Source organism: Botryllus schlosseri, chromosome 7 (genome assembly GCF_051294905.1).
Source record: "Botryllus schlosseri isolate E-star chromosome 7, Bs_hap1, whole genome shotgun sequence".
Taxonomy (NCBI): domain Eukaryota; kingdom Metazoa; phylum Chordata; class Ascidiacea; order Stolidobranchia; family Styelidae; genus Botryllus; species Botryllus schlosseri.
The window spans coordinates 14133256-14159126 of NC_137242.1; the positions used below are offsets into that span (position 1 = coordinate 14133256).

The 25871-nt window shown below is 41.6% G+C and overlaps 1 protein-coding gene and 1 long non-coding RNA gene across 2 annotated transcripts in view; one reads left to right on the forward strand and one right to left on the reverse strand.

The window, feature by feature from the left end:
• LOC145443718 (uncharacterized) overlaps positions 1-25871 on the forward strand; it is a 441881-nt gene that overhangs the window by 202991 nt on the left and 213019 nt on the right. The window lies entirely within an intron of this gene.
• On the reverse strand, positions 9378-16223 carry LOC145443335 (uncharacterized). Its single transcript, XR_013916400.1, has 3 exons — positions 15790-16223; positions 10682-10906; positions 9378-10210 (listed from the first exon to the last, which is right to left on the reverse strand). It is a non-coding gene; the product is annotated as an uncharacterized LOC145443335 (long non-coding RNA).

The window sequence follows — 25871 nt, forward strand, 5'->3', positions numbered from 1 at the left end:
GCCCTTGACTGCGCCCTTGCGGGCGAATTTTTTTATTTTTACCGCTATGCTGGCCTCGGCTGCCATTGTATACAATTATTAGATTACTAACCAACGGATGGATTCGCAACACGTGACTCACGATTGAATACACCGAGAAGCGAACTGCTGAGCCGGCTAAAAGCAGCAGCATTGATAGTCCCATACATCCCAGGACATAGCTAACTATCCAAGCGTTGAAATTTGATATGTATGGTCCTAATCGAAAGCTAGTGTCGCACTGATTCCGCAATAAAAGTATATTTCCAGGCAATGGTACCATCCCAAAATAGTCGTGAAAGTCTGGGAATCGGCATTGTTCTGAACAATCGCTGGGAGTAATTGCTCATTGTTGTGGTCATGCTGCTGCGGCGCTCTCATTTTTCAGAACAGTCGGCCTTAAACGGCTATTTTGGAGCAGTTACATTGCCCTGACGAGATTTTAATTTGTATTTTCGGAATTAGTGCATCAATAGCTTACGATAAAGACCAGATGCATCAGATTTGGACGCCTGAATCGCCAGCTCTAGGACTACAAAGTTTGCTGCTTTTAGCCGGCTCTGCAGTACGTTTGTCGGTGCATTCATCCGTGACTCACATCTTGCGCATCTATCCGTGGGTTGGCAATCTACAATACGATTTCAAATCACGATGCTGCATCGTTACTTCGTCTGGCTAACTAACCAGACCACTGGATATTATATAACGTCTTATCTGACAAAGCACGGTTTTGTTTTCACCCCTCATCCCAATTCCTACGTCCCTCGATAAAAATAATATTATTTCTTTAATTATTTTCTATATACGCAAATCCAACCCGTGCATGATTATAATACTTTTTTCAACGACATACTGCATACTGGAATAGTTCGAAAACGTTTTTCTTTTAATAATTACCGGGTATTTGCGTATCATGTGTAACAGCTGTCCCAGCAGGGTGCCAGTAATCGTCTCACGCACCGTTTCACCTAACCTCTTTTCCCACGACCTTAATCTCGTATCAATAAAGTAGTCTGCGAAGCACAAGCCACGTGCTTTGAGAGAATGCCAGTGTAGCGCCGTAGCGCGCGTGCTCGCTCTTAAGTCACAGAGTCGTATACAGGCAATTAGATACATCTAACATTGTTCTTTCTATATTCGTTATTATATTGCAGTATGATTTGAACCTGGTAAATCTACAAGTTTCTGACCACTAATTACTACTATTTGGCTGTTCTGTGCTAGTAAAGAAAGCTCCTTGGATCTGTGGTGTGATCAGGATTGCGAGTGTACTCAGAGCGGTCATTAGTCAGTGACTAGTGCGTACAACAGGAACTGTAAGCTGTGGCGTCGACTCCAATCAAGCACTATACCAGCGTGTCTTGCAACAAGTCGTTGCAGCGACCGCTACATCATGAATGAAACATGAATACTTGAATTGTTGTTAATTACGACGCTACGGTTGTCAAGGAGCACGGTTGAATTTATCATTATTCAATTACATGTTCAACAGCAGCAATTGTAATTGTAATTGTAATGTAATTGAAGCATGCAAGGAGTAATTGTAATTGTAATTGTAATTTGATATTTTTAGCATGGAGTAATTGTAATTGTAATGTAATTGAAACATGCATGAAAGTAATTGTAATTGTAATTGTAATTGAACTGAAATAATGTAATTGATCCAACTCTGGTGTGAACCTCGGTGAGGTTGATAGTAATTCAGCACTCTTTATCATTTACAGGGTGGATCTCGCGAAGAACGAACAGGAAAGGCCGCACCGATCGCAACTACGTCGTTTGATATTGTCAATGCGTGATTCTACTGATAGAAGAGATAATATAATCAGTCAGCTCGATGGAGAATCGTGAGTTACGGTGGGAGGTGTACGGCTATATTGCCGGCATGATATCAAAGCTGGTAGCTGTAATCCTGTGACTGATAGGCTACGTTGTTACTGGCATCATGCTATGATTCTTTTATGGACGATTTATTGTGTTTTCAAGAGCCCAAATATGTGATCGACATTTCCGGCCAGAAGATATTATAGTAGCAGGTGCTTCTGCTTCTAGTTGTAGACTCATTAATACTAGCATAGATTGAGATATATATGCAATGCATACATAATATTTACTCCCTTTTCCACGCATGCATACATATGCAGTAGGGGTCTCAGCTTTTCCGTGGCCACTTAGTGGCCACAGATTTTTTTGATGTCGGCCACGAATATTCGTGGCTGGCCATGAAAATGCGTTGTCTCGTGGCCGGCTACAGTGAATTTTATGGCCGGCCACTAGTTCATGGCCAGTTCGTGATTTTGGCACATCTAGTTGGATCAAAATCAACCATTTGCATCCAATTTGCCAATACTCAAGTAGATCTTCTCCAGTTGCAATACGAACTTGCTGGCGGTAAGGTTTATAAAGACGACTTTCACTATTATCGCACGTACTCAAGTCACATTACCACTTTATTGAGTAGTTTAGGGATGGGTTCAAAATTTGCACGGCTTTACACGTGTTTACCTTCTGTGTTCGCTGTAGAAATGAATTTAATTCCCACTGACTATTGAAAAAGTACTCTGGGGCGATGCGTTGTAAACTAACACCGAAACATATGTTCCTTGAACTTCCTAGAATCTATATAAATATTTGATAGAGTAATGTATGCGCGTACATCTTATTGCTCGGTCAGACAGACGTGTCTTTATATTAAAACTGGTGTCCACACAGCTTCCACGCCAGGCGATCAACACAATGGGATTGCGTGGAAAGATAAAACCGTGGTGCGGACTCGATAGCCTTGCAGTTTCTTCGCATCTCCATCGCCCAAGCCCATTAGTGATGCAAACGTAGATAATCTGACTCCCTGCCCCTCCTTCCTTTTCTACATAAAGCAACCGCCATATTTTGCCACAAAAAGTTTGTTTATTCCGTTACCAATTTCACAAAATCTGAAACAATTGAAGATATGATTACAATCATTCACAATTCATATACAAGTAGTTAAATGCAATGTGTCCAATACATGCTTTTCACAGAAAACACCTGGGGGCACGAGAGATCAGATTCACTTTACACGGCTATAAGTATTTGCACTGCATTCAAATACCGAATTATAATGAATAATTATGACTTGTCTGTGTCATCAAGATTGTTCCCTGGACATTGATTGAGGAAAGATTCCATTGTTCCCTGCATCAATCACAAATATATCATGCCTATTGGTCAATTCGCAGGCTTGGCAGGGGCTGCATTAGATGACGCAAAGTATCTGGAGTTATCTATTGCGGGGATGAAGATCGGTCTGTCAGTCTGCGATTTTATACGACAAGTCCGTGGTCTACGGATAGCAGCTTATAGTATATACTTAACTGGCAGTAGCTGACACGAACGTCCTGTGTAGTTCTTGACTGTAGTTCAATAGACACAAACAATTGCCTTTTCCAGATATATTGTACGGACGGTATATCAATTCGGGTACAAGCAGTAGGTTAGCGTACATGAGTCTCACTGAGTCAACTTTGATATGCACTGGGTTATAACTATGCGATAAGTCACGTGGTGTAGTATTATACCATAACAGATATAGGAGAGAGAAGGGGCCAGAGCCCTACACTATTATTATAACAGTAATTTAATTATATAGCAGGCACATTTATGTCCTTATGCTCACCACATCGGTTAGCAGCTTGATCTAACAACGACATGCGATACAAAACGATCCTTGCACCCAAGTAATCAAGTATCCTCTGGCATACACGGCATCGTTAGTGACTGCGACATGCATCTCATTCGTATATTATTTGTTTCAACCTGGAAGAATGGCACCTAGGTGGATATATACATACAAATTATATGGGATCGGAAACGTGACCAAAATCAAATTTCTGGGAACGAAGCCCCACATTTTACCAATATTACCGGTAGGTTAGGCTACATCGTTGCCTTTATTCTACATCTACAGCACATCTGCAGTATGTCAAGTTCAAGTGCTGTTACAGCATAGAAATATTCATAGACTCATCGACACAATTCTCATCGTGCAACAATATGAGTGCAAGCTACATTGATGTTGAGGATCTCGAACGTCGTATGTATTGTATAGCAGTAGCCTACGATAATCAAATATGTATAAAACCGGATATCGCGGACTCATCATAGACCTAATACAGAAAAGAATGATTGTATCAGCGTGGCATTATCCAATTCACAGCTATTCAGCTATGCTATACGAAAGATAACAAACTATGGAATTGTTTGCAACTACAAGTCCTATACCGTTAGAAGACATATCAGATCGAGGGAAGCACCGGCCACGACGACCTGCGAGCTGCTCTGTGGCCGGCCACAGAATGTTATGTGGATTTAACAGCTTTTCTGGAACTTGAAAGAGTATTTTCCACATATTCTTGGTTCTTTGATTCTCTAATTGTTTCGTTCGGGTACTTTGATTACGGTATTTAGTATTGAAAACAAGAAAACAGGTAAAATGACCGCATATTGACCGATCCAGTATCTCGATGAAACATAGATTATGTATTCAAAGAGGTATATAGCCGAGTCTACTTAGGCGTAAATCGAAAAAATCTGCAATGAATTAAGACAAACTTCCAGTACAGTATTGTATTATTCATAAATTCATCAGGGCGATCCACGCAAGATTATAAACTGCCCCTACATCCTTAAACTACATGATCAAATATATGTGTATTACTTCGCATCGCAGACTCATCATAAACGATAAACATGGTCGAAAAACGAAGGACATTATCAGCATCATATTGTTTAATCGTAGGTTTGCATATTTACAAAATAAAACTAACTATATACAATCGATTGCAACAATTGCACGATGCTCATTTCACATCTTACGGTTGAAAATCAATATCAGAACGGGGGAAGCACCGACCACAGCGAGCTCTGATCTGTTCTGTGGCCGGCCACAGAATGACATGTGAATCTCACAGCTTTTGGGGAACTTATACAGATTTTCTGACCGATATCTGGTATACCTTGTTTTTTCCAATTCTATGCAGTTGCATACGATTAGCTGTGACGAGTGTCAGCCGAATATTTTGATATATTTTTATAAAAAAAAAGATACAAATCAACACTTACCATCAGTTACCAGTTTTGATAATGTCTTTATCGCTTCTACCTTTCTATACCATTATTTCCTGTTTCATTTAGCCGATATCCCTCTTTCTAATGCATTCTTTACATCATTTTGTGTGTTTTAATTGATATATAAAGACTATTTCAGATCGTTTCATCTTCTTCCGCTATTTTTCTGGTATTTCGGGTGAAAATCAGAGGTGGTCAGTAACGAAGTACTTCTACTTTTTCGAAGTACTCAAGTAGTTTTCCTCTACTTCTGGTACTTACTCAAGTAGATTTGATTTTTGCTACTTCTACTTCTACTTCATAATATTTTGTGATCTACTTACTTACTTTTCGCTATTTTCAGTTTGTCAAGTAGAAGTAGTTGAATCTTCCAATCAGGAAGATATGAGGAATTTCGGGACTGTTTTCATAGAGTACCAACATTTAATTTCCATAAAAGTTGAGTAAGGCCCAGAATTTTCGTCGCGCGTCGCGCGCAGTGGTATGGGCGTTACCAGTATGATTCTACGAAAGTATCAATGAATATAATTTAGGTAGCGGGTTGGAGTGATTCCGTTCACACAGGGATATCTAGAACACACCACATTGTCGCCCTTCGCCTATATGAAATAATTCATCGCAGTATATATGGTTCATCATAACGTTTGAAACTGATGTTTCGCAATCTACCATTTACTTGTCGTATCGTAATCTAGCATGTCTATATGGCGCTTTCTAACCTGGAAAAGTGGACTCTGACATTTTTGTTAGTTTTAGAGCTGTTTCAGCATACCACCTTTGAAACTTTCTGTACTAAAGGTATGACAAACGTGTCCCTGGGGGATGGCGCCATACCATGCTATTTTCTAAAACGTGCTGTTCGAGAAAACAGGATAAGTATCGCATTTCCATATCAATCCTATCATTTTCATCCCATGATGTGGACGAATGCTTATGCTATCGAAAATTGGTTACCTGCTGGTATGCGTCAATGTGAATCAAGCTCGTCACCTTTCGCATAGCTCAATTTGCACCTTTATACAATTCATGTGAACGAATTTGGATCGTTTTCACAACTACTTACTTACTTGAGTACTTTTAAAGTCAGTCGATTCTACTTCTACTTCAAGTAGTTTTAGGTTGCTTATAGAATAAGTACTTCTACTCGTACTTGAGTAGATTTTTTCGTCGCTACTTCTATTTCTACTTGAGTAGCTTTCTTGACTACTTTGACCACCTCTGGTGAAAATGCATATAAACTGAGCTAAATTCTCGCTCTCACCAAGTTCTATATACTGTACGCCCATAATAGAGCATAATTGATCATACATTTGACCACGATTGGGTCACGTACAGTACCAGTATCAATACTAACTTGATAAATTGCAGCCGGCCATGAAATTTGGCTATGGCCGGCCATGAAATATAGTCATGGCCGGCCATGAGAATGAGTTTGACATGGCCGGCCATGGAAATTTCATGGCCGGCCATACTGAAATTTCATGGCCGGCCATGAAAATCACCATGGCCGGCCACAGAATAGCACTTTTCATGGCCGGCCACGGAATATCTGTGGCCGGCCACGAAATTATCCGTGGCCAGTAAGTGGCCACGGGAATGCTGAAAGTCCGTCTCTACATATGCATAAATGTGATCATTTTTAGACGAAGGATTGTCTCAGTAGCCATGATAGATGATCATTTTGGATGAAGAAGCAGGGTGCTGTTATTCCAAGGTACTTTCATTTTTATCAACATATATTAGTAAAACTGTAATCCCCACGCCCTATGTTCCGCCCTGCGTATGACTTGCTCCGATCCTAACCCTTGTCCAGTCCACTGATTTACAACCACACCATGTGCTGCCGTAGATATTTATTTTTCAGATGCAGTTGGAAACGGGCAATATTGACAAGCCGCAAGACCACGGACCATGCAACGATGGATGATGAAATCGGATGAATATCTCCAAACTGTCACTGACATCAAACCCATTTGCTAGATATGCAAGGGTCATGGCGACCCGGAGATCTTTCATTTTAACCGGGTTTACACTTTGTTCTCCACGGTGTCTTCATGCACCAAGCAGTCACTTCCAGTTGTGCCCCGGATAGTTTTGCATAACTGGCTAACATCTAGCAAATGGTCAATACACAATACCACAAATAACTGTTGAAATGTGTTCATTTCTTGAAAGGATTGCATGAAGTGAGATATAATAGTAGTTAACAATGCCTTATGACTTCATAGCCGGAATGTAGTAATATTGTGCCCGCCATTTCGTACGGTAGAGGGTTAACTGATATACGCATCGTCATTGAACCGTCATACTTGTAATAACGTTTCTTAATGACCTGCGATGTTAGATGTTAGCACCGGAGAGAGAGAGAGAGAGAGAGAGAGTCAGCGGCGCAGGCAGAACGTGTAACCTGAAAAATAATGCATAGCGTATTAGAAAGCATCAATGGCACTGGTGCTAATCTTAGGTCATATTCATAGAAACTAGATTTAAGTAATTAAAAGGCGAGATACATGCTAATAACTATGAAATCGCAAACAAAACAATTCATCATTCTTTACTCAAGATTGGTTTTCCCTTCAAATCACCACGAGTACCCTGGCTTCCTTTATTCGATTCTCTTCCTTTTAGAAGTTTACTAACTAGCTTCTTCGTGAAGGAGTGACCGAACACTCTGAGAAATAAGCCAATGATATAATCTATAACTAGTTTGGAATGGACATCAGAACATGTCGCTCTGTTGATGCTGCTTGTGAAGTTGAATACGTACGAACTTTTGATAACTCTGTCCTGCAAAATTGAAAAGTTCATTAACTTTGGGGATTTGCTGCATTCCCTTGTAAACTCCCTGTAGACTCTCCTAAGAAGAAAGCTCTGAGCTTGGATAAATAAGTGCCCCGGCCTTCCGCTCCATTAGGGGGATCAACTTGCCAAAGGGCTTACCAGTGTTATTTGTAATATATTCAAGCAAAGATCGGTCCAACTGGTCATTGAATTTTCGAATCGCCTTTCTCAAAGTATAACCAGCCATGTATTCCAAAATATCACTCTCCCTTTCAGAAATACTGGCAGACGCTAATGACTCAGGCTGCCGTGCCTTTATTCCATTATCAATAATTCTTTCCATGAGCTCAAGTAAAAATTTGGCAGAGAGAAGCCTGTCCTTTGATTTTGTGAATGATATTGGATCACCGCAAACCTTACTGTAACTCATCACAAGATCATCAGGATTTCCGTTGGAGTTCATACTGATAATCCAACCCGTAGCTAGTTCAATACCTTTTTCAGAGAGTACTGGCGGGTCTTTGAAATCCAATGAGCGCAGCAGCGGTGCAAGATCAACTGGTTGCTGTATGATATTTGGAACATATATGGTGTCCTTGCTTCCGTCAAAGTCGTTGAAGAGCAGTTCATGGACAACTTCCGGAGGAATATCGTACCATTCCTCAACAACATCACTGACTTTCGAGGACATCATTTCAATAGATATACTGGATAAATGAGTATACAATAAAATATTTATAATAATAATAAGACAGATCCCATGACAGTACTGAATTACTATTTTTCCGACTAGTATTACAACCAGGGAAGGCACAACTGTTTGCAGGCATTTCCAATATTCGATAGTTGTAATTAAGCACTGATAGGCCTACATATCTGCAAAACACCTACTATAAGGTCAAATGCCACAAAAGATCACTAACAGAAAACAGAAACTTTCTCAATGCTAAGGTTTTGTGACTGGCGCGAATTTGCTCAACTTGTGAGCTCACTATCACCCGAGCGGAAATGATTGACAGGCCACGCAGTTACCGTTCTATCCCATTCAGTTTTCCATGGTACAGTGTACATGGACACGCGGCCATCATTCCTTGGCTCTGCCAATGCGGGCTAAGCCAAGTAGTGGCCGCACATGGAAACGGCTTAATTGAAAACAAAGGATGTTGGAGGTAATAAATGCTTAGTCATATAATAAATGCTGCGATTGAATGAGTTATCATATATTTGGGTCATGGCTCAGTGATTTTACAAATATGGCTCGGTTATTTTTTCACTGTGGTCGGAAGTTACTATAGTCGTGCTGTGGCCGGATCAAAAATATTCTGATCCGGCTCCGATCCGGTCCGACCAAAATTGAAAAAATCCGGCCGGATATCCGATCCGGCTCCGGTCCATGCTCCGCACTACAGTTCTACGTTCTGGCACTATAAATATCTTTAAATGTGTACTCAGATGCGGACCATACGTCGACGTAGCTTCAACGAAAGCTTGTTTGTATTGCGCACATTACTCTTCATTACACAATTGTCAATGATGTTTACATAGTAGCTTTAGTTCAAGCATTGCCGGTTTCATTGATAGAACACGAGACCAGTGAAGCAAATATGGTATAGTCACTATAATATAGTGCAGGGGCGGGCAACTTCTCCAGTCGGCGGGCCGGATATAGGAAAATTAAGTACTTGGTGGGCCGGATTGCTGAATCGATACATTATTCGCCCATTTATACACATGTACACAGAGTAAATCGTATTTAATGAATGTATTTTGACGACAGCAGTGTGGTTAGCGATGAGGAACACAAATAAACATCCGACACACAGAAACTTGTAGAGTCGAGACTCGAACCAACAACTCGCTTAACCAATAGTTTAATGTCGCGGATTTACGACATCGAATTTTACTGCTATTGTTTAGATTTGGCTTCAACGCTTACACTTGCTTAAGATATACCCGATAATGAAAATAAATATCACAGTTGTAAAATTAAAACTTGGCTTCGCCAGATCTACAGGGTAGAAGCAACAATCATACGTGGGCAAGTATTCCCAGTCTCTTGTCTAGTTGTCAATTCACTGTCTTGACACAATTATAACTGATTCAGGGCGTGACTCTTTAAAAGAAACAAGCCATGATCGCGTCTACTCGTCACGAATCAGTAAAGATTTTGGATTCGTATATCCAAACAAATCATACTGTTCCAAGTACATGGCGTAAAGTCCTTCTCGGTCTTCTTTAGAAAGGCTTTTAAAATAATTTTGATATTCTGTTGACCATTTATGGTGGCGTGAAACCCCTTTCGATGCTGTTAAACAAAAGCAAATATTATCGTAAAAATTGTTTGCGTATTTCTAGGAACACATCAACTAAATACTCAATGCAACAGCGGCAGACTACTCGCCGTGATGAGAATAATTCAAAAACTCTAAATCCAAGAACAATAAAATAATCTATTCGAATCCACGATACATTCCAACAATAGATGTTGTCACGTGCGGGGTGTGGGAGTGGCCAGCATGAACATTTCAACTATTATCAACTTCAGCCAGAGATGCATACACAGTGCGCCGCTGCATGGTTGTAACAAAAATCGTTTGTGATAATCTGTCCCAGAGAACCATGAAAAAATGATGAGGATGAGGATGTTACTACACGACGTCGTACTTCTACTAATGCAACGTCAGCGAAAAATTGAACGCTCAGTCAAAAGGTGCCACAACGAGTTAAGGGCCAGCGTCATTAGCATATGATTAAACCTGAAGAGTACATTGCTTACCAGGAAAGAACGGTGACAAGTCGTAGTCTATCAACCGCGATACATATTTAGCGTCATGATGTATAGTCTCCAATTTCGCGATGTGATGGTACGCGCTTATGCAAGGATGGCACAATTTTGAAAATAACTGCCAGTGCGCATCAATACAGATTGTTCAATTATTGTCGAAAAGATATTGAACAAACTCTTTCCACGATGCATGTGATACTTCTGCGGTGCGGTTTTCTGTCAAATTGATAGTTCCTATATTGTTGACCAACAGCTGGTACTCTTATAGCGGATTCCATGGGGCGTATTATATGAGGCGCTATAAAACGCCTTTCGTGCTCCTGGGTGCCAACACCGAAGAGAGTAAGACGATTTTAAATTTTCAACATGAGGATAAGTCAAAACTAGAGGTAAGTCATGAAAATTTTCAAGATGACAATGTTCTGACCTAGAGATAGGCTTTATTAAACTTATTCTGTAACAGATGACAATTGAGATACACAGTATAGGAACAGTTCAAATACGATAACGCAAGACCCAACACCTAGAGCAGTGGTTCCCAAACGGTGGGGAATTCCCCACTGGTGGGGAATTCAATGGTTTCTGGTGGGGAATAGACACATTTGTTCAAAATCATATACAGGACAGTCCACATATTCATGGAGACACATGCGCAATTACCGTTACCAGTTAACTGCTCTGGAATGTATGTATCGAAAATTATATTGCGTATTGTTCACGAAACCTCATTTTTAACTCTGGATGGCCGATCATGGCGTCACAAACGCATCCAGCACGACTAGTTTGACGTGGAATAACGCTTTTGCGAAATTTTGAGCGTTACTGGTGTCGGTTCACAATACGTTTTATGTTGCAGTTATAGGCGATTGTCTTGCGTACTGGTGTGGTTGTGTGTCTTGTGTAGTCAAACCAGCAAATAGCTGCTCTGTGATGACAAAAGTGCTGGGTAGTGGGGAACAGGACCGTAACTGCCGCACCCCAAACCCCCCAATGCCACTTTTTCAAAAAAAATTCGCGCTGGGTGCGCGATTTAATATTGTCGAATATCTGATTATTGGGTACCCAAAACTTCGATATATATACAATATACATATATGTTCAATTGGCTAAATGGCTGGCGCCGAATGTTCCTGTCCTGGCCATCTGAACCCCACTGGAGAAATGCCATCCCGCAGGGAAAAGTTATTTGCCAGTATAGTAATACCAATTTTGAAATCGTGTGTGCCTTTTAGTTTTGGCGATTTCCGTATCTTTTGACATAGCAGATATAGGTCACGAAATAGCATAATGTATAACGAAGTTAATATATCAACGGGTACGCCCGAAAATGTTCAATTCTTTATTTAGGGGTTCTACCTTTTCCAACACACCTCACTGAGCTCTACCGGCAAATCTGATTACTTGAGCAGAGAGGGGATAAAAAATTGATAGCAAAATATATGCAATTCCCGATCATATTGGCCGATTCAAACACAAATTATATAAATTTTTCGCGCTTCGCGCGACTAAACAGTGGACTCAATGAACTAACAAGTTGCAGGAAAAAAGCGTACAGGCTCAGCGGGGATGAGGGAGCTCTAGAGGCCCAAGATCAACTTTTTTTGGGGGGCGGGGCTGACAAAGTGCTGTTATGGGCCTGGTGGGGAATGAAGGCTAGGAAAAAATCCGAAGTGGGGAATGAAGACAAAAAGGTTGGGAACCACTGACCTAGAGCAACTGACATCGGATTACCTACTCGCAGCACTACGTAAGGAGAGTGAGCGTAATCAACGTGAATCAATCAACTAATGATGGAAAGTACAGATAAGGAATAGTGAGGAATAGTACATTCTCCCCCCGTAAAATATTTGCGAAACAAAGTGTGATACATTGTCAATAATAGGGTACTGCGCCATATCGATCTACGGCTTTTCGAACGCGCGTTGAACGACGAAGCGGTGATTTTTCAGGTTCAATGTTCGGTTGCGAACTTTCGTTATTTCCTTCGTTGGTGCTAGTGGCAATGGTAGCATCACGAATCGTGGCGTCTTCGTTATAGACTTGTCCACCAGAACAATCTTCGCTCGGGCTGTGGTTACTGAATTCAGCTCTGCTGGTTACGTCGGTGCTATTGCGCGGTGAAATATCCCGAACCGATACCGTAGTTTCCCTGCCGTCGTTAAGCCTGACATGGGCGTAAGCAGGGTTTGTCTCGAGGAGCTCCGCCTCATCCACCAAGGGTTCGTCTTTATTTCGCACATGTCGCTTGACATAGATAGGACCCGGTTTCACCCATGACGGAATGGAGGTGCCATTTGTCGAGCGGCGAGAGTGATGAAACATTCCCTCGTGAGGAGTGCAATTTGTCGATGTGCACAGCAACGACCGAATTGAATGTAGAGCGTCCAATAGCACATCCTCCCAATGGCTGAGAGGAAGACGTCGAGACTTCAACGAGCATTGAATCGCCTTCCAGATCACGCTGTTGTACTTTTCACATTGTCCGTTTCCACGAGGGTTGTAGCTAGTGGTCCTGCTTGTAGAAACCCCTTTAGAGTTGAGCCAAGATTTGAGTTCGTAAGACTGGAAAGACGACCATCGGTCGGAATGTATGCATGAGCTCATCCCAAATACAGAAAACAGTGTCGTTAAGCATTTGATAACCGTCTTCGCAGACATGTCTGCGCAGGGAAATGCAAATGGAAATCGTGAATATTCATCGACGATAGTGAGGAAATACCGGTTTTTCGTAACGCTGGGTAACGGACCCTTGAAATCGAGGCTGAGACGTTCGAAGGGTTGAGTCGCCTTGATTAGTTTCTCCTCGTCGGAGCGAATGAACTGAGGTTTGATTTGCTGACATTCTTCGCATTGTGAAGTCATGGTACGTATCTCTGACATGGAGAATGGCAAATTCTTGACTCGTACGAAGTGAGACATGCGGGTCACGCCAGGGTGACAGAGTGAAATGTGCAGATCGCGCAATTGGTGTTTTCCCATGTATCCGCAATGGGCGCGCGTTAGAGCGTCGGGGCCAACATTTTCCACGCCGGGCCGATGTATGACAGTATAGCTAAAAGTCATTAGTTCCAATCGCCAACGAGCGATTTTGTCGTTTTTGATTTTGCTGGTGTGTCGATTGTCGAACATAAAGGAGACACTTTTCTGGTCAGTGACCAATGTAAAATGCCGCCCGGTGAGCAAATGCCTCCACTTCCGTAGCGCTTCGACGACAGCATATGCTTCCTTTTCAACAGCCGAATGTCGTTGTTCGCCTGGCGATAGGGTGCGCGAGTGAAATGCAACGGGGCGGCCTTCCTGATTCAAGGTTGCGGCGATCGCAAAATCTGAAGCGTCAGTTTCTACTGTGAAGGGCATAGATTCATTGATGGGTCGTAATGCGGCGTTAGCCAGGTTTTGTTTGATGAGATCAATTGCTTCACGGGAATCGTTGTCTAAAGGAATCGTGGCTTTGATCAGCGGTCCGATTTTAGTCGAGTAATTTGCAATCCATCTAGCGTAGTAGGCGAACAACCCTATCATCCTCTTCAACTGAAGCTGAGATTCCGGATATGGGAGATTTAGGAGCGGTGTTACTCTCTCTGGATCAGGCTGAACAGACTGGTGTCCGACCTTGTACCCCAAAATAGCTATTTCGGACTTAGCAAGTTGCGTCTTAGCTTCGTTGATGGTAAGATTGGCGCGTGAAGCAGCGTTCATGAAGGCCTTCACATTGTTGTCGTGATCAACCTGATCCATCCCAGCGATTGTTATATCGTCCAGATACGGAAAACAGCCTTTCAGGTTATTCTGCTTGACAATGTAATCGATTGTTCGTTGTAATTCAGGTACAGCATTTGTCAGACCAAAAGGAAGTCGTCGCCACTGAAACAACTCGCTTCCTGACTGGAAGGCAGTAAATTCTCGGTCACACGGATCCAGTTCGAGTTGATGATATGCAGATTTCAAGTCAACTGTTGTGAATATCTTATACTGAGCAAGCTTATTCACAATGTCCTCGATGCGTGGCAGCGGATAAGCGTCGAGTTGAGTGAATCTGTTAATTGTCCTGCTGTAATCAATGACCATTCGTTGTTTGGTAGAGTGTTCGTTTTTGACAACGAGTACCTGAGCTCTCCAGGGCGAATTACTTGGCTCGATAAGATTGTCAGCAAGTAGACGTTGCGTTTCTTCTGCGATAAAGGCGAGATCTGCCCGTGAGTATCTCCGTTGTTTGTCCGCAACAGGGCGGCAATCCTTGCTAAGGTGACTGAATGGTTTCGGATAAGGAACTGCCATTTTTGATAAGGCATTCAGGGTGAGCGGAGGCCGCCGTCCCGAAAACGTGAATGTGACGCTTTCGTGTTCCTTGAAAATTCTTTCGCCGATGATGACGTCAGTTGCCAAGTTCTTCAGTATGTGAAACGAAACATTTCGATAGTCGTTATTCCCCACGGTGAGGCGAGCGAGGCACTGACCTTCAATCGGCATGCGTATAGTAGTTGATTGTCACTAACCGAGTCATGAAATAGTTTCAGTTTGTGTCGTTTGAATTTTATGTGCGACTGCATAATGCACGCCTAACGACGCCGAACCACGCCGAACTAATACATTCTATTTTCAAACTACGATATGGTATTATTTATGTCAATTGGTGAGGTTTCTTGCCACAGGTTGTGCTCCGTCCAAAACAATTCAACGTAAGCGACATTTATTGACGTCCTTGCCGACTATAAAGGCAGCCCCGACCTTTTACTTTATAGAGGAAAATCATGTTCGAGCGGCTACAACGAATTTATTACCAAGTTACCAAAAACCGGAATGTACACCCTTAAAACCATCCTTACGAATCACACCGAGGCAATTCAGTTGTGGTCCATTCCAAACATGGACAACTAAAGTTGGAATCACCACATTCCCAAATCTTCTAAAATTTGGTGCATGCATCAATGAGTTGATTTCGAACATAATAAAATTTATTTGAGGAAATTTGAACTCCGAGGTCAAAAGTTACGTCATTTAGAGAATTGACGATTTTCTGGTCATATCTGCTCATGTGGAGTGCACGCCAACTTTTAAACATGAATAAGCTAGGACTTGGAACAAAAATACCATCCTACCGATGCCACCCGCGTAGGCTTTGTGGATGCGCTGGGATATTTTGCCGAACGATGCTCCGCCGCTGCCTGTCGGTAACATTTTGTCCTTGTATGCGGAAACGAGCCTCTCGAGCGGTTCGCGGACTGTCATCACTCTGGTATAGTTGGAGATTCTCTCCTTGGTTTTCGCGACGCTGGCTGGGTCACTTTCGTTGAAATTACGCCATACGCTTCTGCAACTCGAGTCAAGATGAATTTTGTCCGGGAATTTCTGATAACAGAATGCCATCATTGGAAGGTTAAGTTCTCTATTCCATTCGTGGGTACTGGAAAATATTGAGGGAATCGATAAACCCGAAGGTCTACCAAAGTACATAAATGATGATGAATACCTTGCGATACATTTGAGCCGTGTGTACGTGCATATAGTGTGGTCAACCAGGGGATTATTGCGGGAGTCCCTCTGGGGCAGGATAGACTATTTATTGATAACATTGACATGAATGTAGGAAAAGTCAGGCATAAGTTGTTGCAGTCTTTACCAAGGGTTTCTACGCCCAGAGTTCAAAGATCTAGTCGAAAAACTTTGATCGACCACGGATCCTATTGACTTCAACAGCTATTGAAGTATTTTATGTCAATAAATTCATTAAATTCTATCTAATATTCAGCGATTGATACAGATACCTTGTCTATTTGTAACTACCACAATGGCAATATAGAAGATGGCATTCGATCACTTACATTAGTCGGCTAAATGTTGATCTGTAGAATTAATTAGAATACGGAAAGGTCAAGCAATTGTTTTATACGCAGTTGAGTCTGCCGTGAAAAGTCTCCTAGTGACTTATTAGTCACGCGAAAATATTTAATGGACATACGAACAAAATGTATTGTTTCGTTATTACAAAAATACCTCTAACGCATTCCATGATGTGCAATCGTCATTTATACTTTATTCCAGCTAGGTGATCTTGGATAAAATTTAATATGTTGTTCAAATAATTTCGCTGTTAGTTATATCGTGAACAATGAAGCAAAAAATGCTCCGAATTTATCTGCCACGCCACGTGTTGCACAAAGGCCAGCGTCCCAGGTCTTAGAATTTCAGGTGTTGAATTGTAATCGAAACATAATAAATGCATACCATACCACACTGTCACGTAAAACAATTCCCTGTTAAGCTTGATAACATTCACCTTATATAAAATATAGGGTCAACATTCATTTTGACTTCGCTTTCTGGAACACTTACTGTTACCATGCTCTCATAACTTACCGTTTTAATCGACCTTTCCGAGCTGACGTACAACATAATCACGCAAAATGCTACCAACGTAATCCCAGTCGCCTTTGTAAGTATCTTAGATATCATATTTTGACATTAATGTCTAAATCTTAATATTACCAAGATTTGTCATTCTTTAAATTACGACATATGGAATAATAATCAATTGTAGACAAAGTTGATGAATCTGATCCATACACAGGTGGCGAATAGTCATCCTGTCCGAATTCGTCTGTTCGAATTCATAATCATCTCAATTGCAATGCATTGAACAGATGCTCGGGCACTTACAGCAACGTAAAATCGAAATAACATAATATATTACAAGTTCTGTGAGTATAGAGTTACCAGGATATCCTCATATAGCAGTGGTCGGGAACCAACGGCTCGCGAGTCATATATGGCTCTTTTGGGTATAAGATATGGCTCTTTGCCAAATGTTTATTTTTGTACTGAATTGATCAATATTGCAGCGACTAGTTAGTAAACCAGAATAATTATTCCCGTGACAATATAAACATGTCTTTGAGAGGCAAAGGAAAAACCGTCTTAAGGTTTAGGGGCTCGAACTCGTTTCAAAATCCTCAAATTTAAGTTACTGTCGCGCCGGCGACCAACATCACTCGCGAATTCGATGTGGCCTACCCCGCTACCCGATTCGAAATCTTGGATTGCTCGATAGGTTGATTGATCAAAGAGAATAGCACCAATTTGACAACGCAGTTTTCAAATACACATTGTCTTCCTCATCTACTACGGACACGAAATGCACTGCCGCTACGAACGTTACAAACTCTAATTACAAACAACGCCATAGAGGGATGGTGTGAACGTGAGGTTCACGTTCGCGTTCTGTGTGTGAACCTCGGAAATTTTGAGGTTCGCATTCACAACAGAACCGTGTTAGTTTCTGCACTGTGAACCTTTTTCATATATATTACAATTTTCACTTCATTATAACTTATTTGGTTCACATTTATGTTATTGCATTTCAACTGCGAACCGCTCTATGCATGGCACTGGCAGCATAAACGATCAACACCTTGAAAATTTCAAAAATTTTACTTACTTTCTAACAAAAGTTTGCTCGAAATATCCAGCTTTCCGTTTGTGAATATTTAGTGACTCTCTGCTGTGAGCTTGACCGGCAATCACACAATATCAAGAGCGAAATACATTACATGTAGATAGCGAATGATGCTTATTCAATCTATATCGTTTTCTGATGTAAAAATCTAGTATCGTACGGGTTCAATCTTGTCTTCACATGTTTACTGTATCATAAAAACCAAATCCGGGCGATTGGGGTGTTTGCTATTGTTGTATAACTTGTTAATGGAGGAATAGCGGTAGCAAGTATAGACACCCGTTTTACACTCTGCGCAACATCCATGTAGCAATACTCAGACGCCGAATACATTTTTGGGTCTGGCCTAGACCGTTAAGGCGTACGCTTATATTGCCTGGCAAGTCCTCGTCGAAATTGTTGGCGAAGCGACGGAAGATATTGATTTATGGGATTATTATATCATTTGATCGCCTCAGTTGATACATTTAGCGACGTTTAAAACGTCAATATGTACTTCAGCATATTGCCATTATGTGGCCCGAATCGTCGCTGGGTATCGTGTACATTAATATAGGCTATCACTTCATTGAAATATAGGGTTGGAATTAGCAATATGACGTCACGTGACGTCATGAGGTTCACGTTCGCGTTCACACAGAACCTTTCAAAAAGGTTCGCGTTCATACGAACCTGAACCTTTCAGAGGTTCACACCATCCCTGTAGTTGTTCTTGATTGGCAAGTATAGCTCTACCGGTGATAAAATAGGCGAGTGCGGCCGAACATTTTGAGAATTGGGAAGTCGATAAGTATTTAGACTTTCGGAATCAGTGCGACAGTGACATTGGGTTAATATCAGTTATAATAAATTCTAAGTTATTTACGATGAATTGCGTTGTCAATGGTGAGGTCTAGACCGTCTGTGCCTCACCTCTCGTGTCGCGCTTCATTTTCGAACAATAAAATGCAAATTTTGTGAATTTGGGTGAAAAATGTTGAAAATATATTCATTCATGAACATCAATAGAATATACCAAATTCAAGGTTTCAAAATGTTCGCTAATAGCTTAGAGTGGATAGGCCTATATAGATTGCTTCAGTGACCATGTTTGGCTCCACCTACGCAGTGATCATGGGTTCTCGCATTTGAAAGGAACATCACGACGAACCTACGTTATTGTAACTCAAGTTTCGCATGCTCAAGTAAGGCAACCAGCATGATTAGGACGAGTTATTATAGAGAAAATGTGGCGCACACGACGAATCCCGTGTAGTGAGTTCGAATTAGTGCTACTATGACGTCAGGAATTTTCAATTGTGACGTAACAGCTGATTGACATGTATGGCTCTTTGGGAGGTAAAGCGAAAAAAAATAAGGCCAATATGGCTCTTCGGACAAAAAAGGTTCCCGACCACTGTCATATAGTGATACTACAGAATGTAAACATGGAACGGCAACGACCGATTTTGCAGCTTCGTTCCGCTTCGCTGAGGCTGGAGTGGAGAATTGTTTTGCGTAAGCGACTGTAGGATTTCGGACAATCCAAAAGCTATCTTCCCGAGCGCAGAATTTACTGAATCTGGTCTTGATCGAGAGCTACTGTTGCACCGGTTCCGAAAATATAAATTAAAATATGGTCAGGCACTGATCCACGTAGAATCCGCCCTCCAAGTCTGAAATATCGGCATTGTTCGAACAGTCGGAGAGTCGCAACGGGTCATTGTTATGGCCCTTGTGTCGCGATTATCCGATTGTTCTGAACAATGCACATTTCAGATGTTGATGGTGATTTTTCGTCAAAGACTGGAGCGTGACCATATTTTTATTCATATTTTTGGAATCAGTGCGACAATAGCTTTCGATCAAGACCAGATTCAGTAATTTCTGCGCTTGGGAAGATAACTTTTGGATTGCCAGAAATCTTACAGTCGCTTACGCAAAAGCAGACCTGGGCAAAGTGCGGCCCGCGGGCCAAATGCGGCCCGCGAAGCTATTCTGTGCGGCCCGTGAAAGGTTGCTTGGAATTCAAAACATAAAATTTGCTTTTTCGATGACTAAACACATTAGATTAGACCAGACCTGGGCCAAGTGCCCCTGGACAATGCGGCCCGCGAAGCTATTCTGTGCGACCCGCGAAAGGTTGCTTGGAATTAAAAACATAAAACTTGCTTTTTCGATGACTAAACACATTAGATTAGACGGTATGTGTTTCAATTTGTGACGTGATATCTTTCCAAATCCCTAATCTGTAAAACAAGTCCATCGGTGCTCGCGATTATACTATATGACTCATCATACCTATCACTAAATATTCGCATACAGGAATCAGGTGTATAAACCCATCCCTTCAGTATTTGGCGATCATGTCGCCGAGATTAAGGATTTTAATTAAAATCGGTCTTATGACAAAAGCACGAAACACTCGGTCAAGGGAGGGCGAAGTTCAGAGAAACAGCAAGCTTCGCTCAACATAAAGGCTATTTAACCTGCACACTGCTCGGAAGGCAGCAACCAAGAATATAAGCTTTGTACTATTGCATGTAGCATGTACAATTGTACATTTCTGTGCAGTGGCTCTCGAATTGGGAGACGTGAAAGCATCAGAACGGTGGCACGAAGCCGAAGTTTATTGAAAAATTTTTTCGCGCTCGGCGCGATATACCCATGCCTTTTAGTTGTTGCTCTGTGTATTGACCGACTTTATTATATAACAATTCTCTCATCGACTGCCATAATCCTTCATGCCATCAAACTATCCTATGGTATTGTTAACATTCTGGTTGCACCGATTATTATTTTGTGATATGATAAGTGGGCGCGAAATTTTTCACTATCATAAAGGGAGGCAAGCCTAAAAAAAGTTTGGGAACCACTGTTTTAGAGAGTCTTAATAGAAGAACAGGGATAGGGGTTTAAAGAGCTAGAGCTAAAATGTATCATGTTTAACATTGTTTCTAATCATGGCAGCTAATAGATATTTTTTAATTAAACGTCACTTTCTCATTACCTAATATCAACATATTCACTGAGCAGTATTTATCACCAATCTAATTTAGAAATAAAATTAAAATACGCTGCAGAATATAGCTAAATATTTTCACTCGGCCCGCCAATGTATTTATTTTTCTTATTTGGCCCGCGGAGGAAAATAATTGCCCACCCTTGCGCAAAAGAAATCTCAACTCCAGCCTCAGCGAGGCGTAACGAAGCTGTAAAATCGGTCGTTGCCGTTCCATGTTTACATTCTATAGTGATACCATAGTGTCTTATATGGTGTCGACACAGGCAAATCTCACGCCTCAGTGAAATTGTATCACTTCACAATTTCCATTTGGCTACAGGCTATTTGACGATCATTTTTGACCGTCTTGCCAAGCATTAAAATTGGTAAAACGGGTATCAATCGAAAGCTGACTCTGCACTGTTTACGAAAACATAAATTTTATTCCGCTCGTGGCCCTGGAACTCCGACAACCAGCCTCGAATTTTTCATTGTAATGGAGATTGGCATTGGGACGCAACAATGCTGAACAATGCTGTCTGGCTCTTTTTCTCTTGAGCTACTCTCTTGTTTCGCCAGACAGCATTGTTGCGTCCCAATGCCAATCTCCATAACAATGAAAAATCCGAGGCTGATTGTGGGAGTTCAAGGGCCACCAGCGGAGCGTAGCTTAAGCGTAGCTTACACGAGTTTAGTGTACCTCGGTATTGACGTCGCTGACTATGGAAAAGCGCTCAAGGCTCGAGGTGACTCGAGGTGACTCGAGTCAAGTCGAGTCAAGTCGAGTCAAGTCGAGTCAAGTCGAGTCAAGTCGAGTCAAGTCGAGTCAAGTCGAGTCAAGTCGAGTCAAGTCGAGTCAAGTCGAGTCAAGTTACGAGTCAAGTCATTATTCAAGTCACTAGTCAAGTCAAGTTGAATTTTCAAAGTACGATACATGATTCAAGGTCATTGCATTTTGCTAACTGTTTTAAATACAGATGGAGTCCCCATTTATTCTGAGTCGAGGAACGAAAAAGGAGTTGAGTATACACGCAAGAAGGCGCTCTATCGCTCATGCCTACGTAGAACTGTCAAACTACGCAAGTATAGCGGTATACCCTCGGTCTATAACAGGGCTGGGAAAACTGCTACTCATGAGCCGCATGCTGCTCTTTGAGTGTTTGATTACGGCTCTTCATTGAGTGTGCAATGTGCAATCGGTGATAATGAGTGTAATCCACTGTGCCTTTCCCGTCAAGATTCGCACAATAATTCCAAAGCTAGAATTGAAACGTCATTACGAAACCAAACACCAAAACCTTAATTGCCAAGAGTTACCCCAAAAAAAACATATTTACGAAGTATTATGATTACCGAGCTCCGCACTGTTTGACGTCATATAAGTCCGATCTCAAACACCTTGCAGCCTAGATGGAGACGCATCGTCTTATACCACACAATAATAAACTTCATTCGATACCCTACAGTTCTTTGTGACGGAATAAATCAGTATATATAAATTTTTGTGCTGTGACTCTTTTACGGCAATGATTTTTGATATGCGGCTTTCGCGTGAAGCAACTCTGCCCACCCCTGATCTATAATCAGGGTTGCCATACCGTCCTTATGTCTAAGATTTGTCCTTATTTTGAAGGCCAGGTCTTAGAAAACTCAACTGTCCTTATTTCTAAGAAATGTCCTTATTTTCGACTTGCGTCCTCATTTTGTCTTATTTTCAACAACTACAGAACTTCGATCGTTTTACTCTGGTATATGTGTTGCATAATATTCTAAAATAATGATTTTGCGTCGACATTTCATGACATCAGAAGTGAAAAGAACTCCTGGCGTGTACACACCACAGGATTTGATTTCTAAATGGTGAGATCATAGTGTTCTAAACGATGTGGACACAGCGAGATTGAACGGCTCACTGCATTTGGGTTTTTTCAAAACGTTTCATTATGCCAAAGGATTTTTGACCGGCTTGCCAAGCGTTAACTTTAATAAAATGGGTAATAATGGAAACTTGCTACTGTACTGATTACGAAAATATAAATTTTACTCTGTTCGTGGCATTGGCACCCAAAAAATCATACTCGAATTTTCCATTGTGACACAACAATTCTATCCGGCAGAACGAGAGTGCAGCTCAAGAGAAAGAGCCAGACAGTATGGTTACATCGCAAAGCGAAACTCCATGCCAATGCTGTTTCTGCGCGGCTCGCGAATTGATCGTGTGGCGACTATAATAGGCGCAGAAACCTGTCTAATCTTGACGGTCGGTAACGCCGGTATAAATCAAACACAGCCCTTTACTACAATGATTGAATATGTAATGACACAAAGTAGGCAAGGCCAGAGTAAACGTAGGATTTATAACAATGCTTGACCGCAAATCTTCAACCTTCCTTGCAGCAAAGTAACCAACAAAAACAGGTCTACCAATTGAATATATAGAGGAAGAAAAATTTCGCGGCTGATTTTTTGGACGGTGAGGGGTTCCAGGGCCATGAGCAGAATGAAGTTCATATTTTCGTAATCAATACAGCTTTCCATTGAAAAACATTTTTTGAAATTTAGCTCCCGGGAAGCCTGTCAAAATGGACGTAAGATTGAAATGACAGTCAAATCCCGGCTACCAGTTAAGGTAAACCTAGACATCAGCTGTCGTGAGATCCACTTTCTCCAGCAGATTGTTTCTGGCAAAAAAGTATTCCAATCAAAGTAACAATATGGCATCATTTGTTGGTGGAGGATGCCAGTGTTAGCGCACTGGAGCCACTGAAAAAACCACAGCATCAGGTTCTGTGTATCATAGCCATAGGGCCATAAATGGACCGCGATGTTGATCCAGCAAATCACCGCTCAAAAGATTCGTTGAGATATGTGGAAACTAGAAATAGCCAAGCTTATGTATCAGTGCCACCACCCCGAAAACTTCAATAACTTTACCTCGATATCAAAGATGCACGACACATGCGCGTCCATGGCGTCCAACTACCATATGGTCAGGCCGTGTTATTTTTGGCATATGCCAAAACTGCCAAAAATAACTTATTTTTGGCATTTTTCGATTTTTATTTTGGGCAGTTTTGGCATCGTCCTCTAAATAGATAGTTTCAGTCTCGAATTAGTCACAAAAACGCTTTATTTGGGCTAGTTTGTCAAAATACACCACAACATGTGCAGCATCCACATATAATCAGTGCCAACAAACAATAAGAAGAAGAAAAAACCTAACGATTTCATAGGTTAATAACATCAAACGAAACCACAAAATGTGCAGTATCCATCGGAATCGGTGCCAATAAGCAGAAAAAAAGGAAAGAAAAGCCAATCAAACACGCTTAACAGCTGATTGTTACAGCTGTTGAATAGACTTAAATCGTTTGCACTGTAACAGTGCTTCCAGACTCAGGTCAGCTAAGTTTCTCCTAAATTCATTTCTCGCCCAGCAAATCTGGGAAATATCGGCTTCAACAGTAGTCGTTGAGGGAAAGAATGTTGCCAGTCATCCACAAAAGGTTTTCATAGCTTCAAAATATTTGGAGGGCCGAACCGGCTTCCATGCATCATGAAAAGAGATCACTTCGCCAGTGCCATCGATCTCATCGCGGAAAGAATTTTCTTCCCGATCTTTTTCCAGGAGTTTCCTGTGATGTCTCTCAACGCATTTTATTTAGTAGCCCGACTATCATTTCTCCTTCACTGTACCGATATATTTTGAGAGGACTTTTGTCACTTCAGGTGGCTTTAATATTACCAACTCGGAAGCGTCCTGGGAAGGTTAGCTTGTTTAAGAACATTGACGCAACAAGACTGTCTGGCAAAACGAGACTATGCAGCTCATAAATAGCCAGACAGTTTGTTGCGTCACAATGTTCAACTCGATCACAATGCAAAAATCGTGGTTGATTTTGGGGGTTCCAGTTCCATGAGCAGAATATAATTTATATTTTAATATTCAGTACTGCGGCAGCTTCTCATTGATACCCGTTTTATCAAATTTAGCGCTCGACCAGCCGGTCAAAAATGGTCGTAAAATTGCCTTTGGACAAATGGAAAGTATGACGTAAACCAGGGCTGGCCAACCTTTTCAGCCAAAGGGCCACATTCGATTGACGAAATATTGCGCGGGCCACTTACCGCGCGAAGCGCAAAAATTTTTTGAAGTTTATAAGTCAATAATATTGCCACTTGACTATATTGCGGGACTGCCGTATATCGCTGGGCTAAGTTTGCGAGGACTGGGCTAATCGGCGCATGGACATATCGATATCGAAAGCTGCGACCAACATGCGTCAATCATTCCGTGCCTAGGTTTCATAGTCAACGATCTTACTGCGAGCGCAAACGCAAGGTCGCATTTGTCTCGCGAATATAGTTAGACTCAATCTGATACATCAGGCGTTCTTCCATTTTCACAAAAAGGGCAACAATATTAAAAACAAGGAATCGAGTGACAACCAGTGTTGGGATGACTCGAGTCATGACTTGACTCGAGTCAGACTCGAGTCAACTTTTTCGTATGACTTGACTTGACTCGAGTCACTTTGCCAACATGACTTGACTTGATTTGACTCGGCGCTTCAGAAAAGTGGATTGACTCGTGACTCGAAGCAAAATTTACGAGTCAATTTCAAGTCATTAAGTAAACGGTGTCGATTAAATCATCCTATTTTATGTATGGTCGCGGGTTGTTCGCGATGCGCCGGTGTCACTTGTGAGAGCAATCAGTCATTCAATGATCGTAAGTTTCACTG